We start from the raw sequence: 4,811 nt of genomic DNA on the forward strand, positions 1-4,811 counted from the left end.
TACGAGAGATTGGAGATACCTATATTTTCAAAGATAAATCTATCCTAATCTTCCATACTGGAATTCAGAAAACCAAAAAGAAGTTTCATTACAAAAAATTCAGAAAATAAACTAACAGCAAACTAAAGAGGACCGAAAAGTGTTTTTTTGATAAATCATTTGCTCTTCTGGGGATCTTTCTACTGTGTGTTACCAGTGGCTTTTTCTCTACGAATGTGGGTAGTTAGTGGCTCTAGATGCCCTCGGACCTCAACCAAGGACTCCAATCTCTTAAGGTCCTTCCACTTAAGGTCTCATCGTTCAGCCAAGTGTGATTAATATCTAGATCTTTGATCAGTCTTAGTAGGCAGTTCAGCAACTCAGAATATTCTATTCAAAATTAGTCTGTCTTTGAGCCTAAAACCCACCTCTCTACTTTACAAAGTTTTCCAGTTGTCTCGCAGAGTCGAGGATTCACTCGTTTGAGTCCCGGATAGACGGGTATCTTTCAGGATTGCTGACGGTCGTTTCATGGCCATGCTGCTCCATGAACCTTTCATACCACTCCTGGGTATTGAAAAGATTTGCCAGCCTGTCTGTTCTTTCTGTTGTGCGAGAAGCCTCTCTGATTCTCTGATATGGTTGCAACCCCTTTTTTAATTTGCAGGCCCTCCCTTCCTTTCCAGTTGCCAGGAGACTGTGATACAGAAGAAACAACTAAAGAAAAGGTTTATGACGTTAGCTTCACCCATGTCCATGGACGCATATAATTTACCTTGGTATCCAGATCACCTATACAACGAACCAGCAGGGGAATCTCTCCTCAGTATCTGTACTTGCTTGGGAAATGGCCTTGTTCACTAATCATTCTATGAGTTGCTTAGCTAATCTCCTTAAGCGTAGTTGTAGTCCTCAAAGTTCTCTAAAGCTGACTTGACCCATATAGTCTGGCTTATTGTTTCCACTGGTTTTTCTGGTTCTCTTCGTTTAGATGGTCTATGATTAATTTGGAATCCACTTCAAAGACAAAAAAAAAAATTAAACCATGTTTCAAGGATTCTTGAATGCCTTGGATCAAGGCTATCGTTTCTGCTTATTATTTGGTTTGACACCAAGAAGTTCAATGGTGATTCTCACAATACCTGCATTTTTCTTATTGAAGGTTTCGCTTGCTCCTGTTAGGCTTGGGTTGCCTCTGGAGTCTGGACCGTTGATATTGAACTTCATGCAATCATTATAATTAAGGCCATTTATGTTTGAAATTGGGAAAAGAAGTAAAGTATTTTTTTTCTTAGAATTGCAACGATGGAAAGATTCAAAGGAAAAAAATGCTGTGCCATAGCGTACGGGAAGTTTACTTCCAATTCTTTCATGTTCTAAAAGTCTTTTTTTCTTCCAAACATAACCCTCATAACCCTCTTCAGGTTTGCTTGAAAGTTGAGTGTTAAAACTGGGAAATGTTATCATGACTTCCAGCCAGCAAAATATGGCCAAATTTGACTTTCAATCTGTGTGAAGGATAGTTTAAGGTCAGTTTCCAACAGTTGCCAGAATCCTCCATCGGCCTGCCACAGTGCTCACTGGATTTTCCATCTGTAGTTTAGTTTCTCCTATAAATTCAACCTATAGGATACAGTGTTTTCTAAGAATCATGAAATATTACTTTCAGGAGAAGATGATTGTTTCCATTATCTTTTTCATTCTTATATGTACATTGTTTCATATTATGTTTACAGTTGGTAAAATGAACTCTCCTGGACATACAAATTATGATAAGTCTCAGTAGACCCTAGAAAAGTTATCAATTAAAACAGTCTTTCACATTGAATTGGTAATTTCCCATTTTGAAAATACTTCAACCACTACATCTAAGACTTACATTAAATTTGTCTTTAAAAATTCCCTTAATGAACATTACATTTAAGGGTATTAATTAGGGTTCAATAGCAAGTATTAGGCACCATGCAGTAAGTCAATGAGTGATATATTGTCTTTTCATCTTGTTCATTCAATACTATATTATTCCCATCCAATAAATGAGATTGAAAGACAATGAGCCAATCATCTACTTATTGCATACTGCTTAATATTTGCCATATTTAGTGACCCTTTTGTTTTATGAATGTCTTCCATTTATTAAAAGTTAGCAATTAAAACAGTCTTTCACATTGAATTTGTAATTTCCCAGCACCATAGGTAAGAGTTACATTAAATTTGTCTAAATAAAATTCACTTAATGAACATTATATTCAAAGGCATTAATTAGTGTCAAGTAACAAATATCACGCACCACACAGTAAGTCAATGATTGATTTACTGTCTTTTCATCTTGTCCATTCATACTATATTATTTCCATCCAATAAACAAAATGAAAAGACAATGAACCATTCATCTACTTATTGCATAGTGCTTAGTATTTGCCCTATTTAGTGACCATTTTGTTGGATGAATGTCTTCCATTTATTAAGCATTCAGTATAATGTCAAAGGGTTTATTTTGATCTGGAAATGGGCAAGCAGAGTTGTTTTGGTTACACAGTTCTATGAGACAGCTGTCCTATGTTTTCGTTAGATTGATGAAAGGAAAATTCACAGTAGAGAAGTAGATGATCTGTTTTGTGATCCAAGAACTCAAAATTAGCTAGAATGTTATTCTAACTCTGTAAGGCCTCCGGGTTTAACCTTGAATCTCTTCATAATTTTTCTTTCCGACTGTTCACCCTCTGTTCACCTAGGGTGTATGGATGTTGAATAATCAGATATGAATAATAATTGAGTCAAATATCATTATAAATCATTACCTACAAAAACTTTGCTGATTGAGCTGGCATTAAAATGACATAGTGATTTCACTGTCTGATGTTGCAAACTACCATAACCCTTTTATGGATCTTCTAAAGCATTTTAAAATACGCAATATAAAGATAAAATGCGAGGGACACTGCAGAGTAGCATGAGGGTGAAAATTCTGCAATTTTCATTGCCAGCTTCTGCTTGCTATGAGACAACCTATCTGTCACTGAACGAAAATTTATAGGGACCCCACACGTTTGTGCACCATGTGCATAACATGTTGGTGAAATAGAAGAAAAATAGGAAAGAATTACACACATTCAGTTATATATTGACCAAGAAAACACCATAACTAACTGGAAACCAAACACAAATAGACACAAGATTTACGTGGTAAAACCTCGACAATGTCAAGGAAACATCCACGGAGCAATGGATTGGAATATATTAAATCAACAATGATTTTCCTCACTTACATTTCATGGGCATTCACTAGTTTTATATCATCGACCTCTGTTACATAACTGACAATTCGGTATAAAACTGACTAATTACATTTTACCCAAAATTACTAATTCGTTGTCAAACTAACAAACTCCACCTTGACAACAATTTTCCTAATCCCTTGCCCATGCCCATTCATCATCTTTTCTTCAAGCCAAGAGAAGCTAAACACCACCGCAGCTTCTCTACTGTAACTGGCTTTGTGAACATGTTTTCACAATTCTCTCGTGTATGGACCTTTTGAAGAGCTACTTTTCCGCCATCGATCACATGTCTCAGAAAATGATACCTTACATCAATGTGCTTGGTTCTGCTATGATACGCCGGGTTCATAGCTAAGTGAATAGCACTTTGACTATCACAAAGTACATTCACTTTCTCCTGCGTTCTTCCAATTTCATCGAGCAGACCCTTTAACCAGATTGCTTCTTTACTGACATCTGAAGCAGCTATATATTTAGCTTTGGTAGTGGACAACGCAACTGTTTCTTGAAGCTTTGACATCCAACTAATTGCTCCACCTGCAAGAGCAAAGACATAACCTGTAGTAGATCTTCTTTTGTCCAAATCACCTGCATAGTCAGCATCTACATATCCGCAGACTGATCCTTAACTACCATTAAAGACGATGCAATTGTCACTTGTGCCTCTTAGATATCAAAGCACCCATTTCACTGCTTGCTAATGTTCTTTACCTGGATTTGCCATGAACTTGCTGACAACTGCAACTGCATGTGAAATGTCAGGTCTTGTAGATACCATCGCATACATTAAGTTGCCTACAACGTTTGCATATGGTACATGAGAAATATATTGCTTTTCTTCATCAACTCTAGGACTCAAAACCGAAGAAAGCTTAAAATGGGAAGCTAGTGGAACATTAACAGGTTTCACATTGTTCATAGAGAACTTTTCAAGTACTTTCTCCACATACTTCTGCTGTGATAACCAAAGCTTACCATTTTTCCTGTCTCTGTGTATCTCCATGCCCAAGATATGTTTTGCTGCTCCAAGATCCTTCATATCAAACGTCCTAGAGAGTTGAGCCTTTAACCTGTTGATCTCTTCCATGCTTTTGCTTGCAATAAGCATATCGTCAACATACAAAGCTAAGATAATGAATATGCCATTGAAACTTTTGAAGTATACAGAATGATCATACTCACTTCTTATAAAGATCTGGCTCACCATGAAGGAATGAAACTTCTTGTACCATTGTCTGGGAGACTGCCTCAGACCATACAATGATTTCCTGAGCTTGCAAACTAATCTTCTGTTGCGACCTCGTACAAAACCTTCTGGTTGTTCCATATATATCTCTTCGTTCAAATCACAATGTAGAAAGGTTGTTTTAACATCTAACTGTTCTAACTCAAGATTAAGCAACGCAGTTAGTGCCAACACAGTACGAATAGAAACAAGTTTTACAACTGGAGAAAAAATCTCATGAAAATCTATACCTTCAACCTGAGAATACCCTTTTGCCTTATACCTTTCGATACTTCCATCAACTTTCCGTTTCAGCTTGAAGACCC

Source organism: Pinus tabuliformis, chromosome 4_2 (assembly GCF_031772625.1).
Source record: "Pinus tabuliformis cultivar Carrire ecotype Pingquan chromosome 4_2, CPIR1, whole genome shotgun sequence".
In the NCBI taxonomy this organism is placed as follows: Eukaryota; Viridiplantae; Streptophyta; class Pinopsida; order Pinales; family Pinaceae; genus Pinus; species Pinus tabuliformis.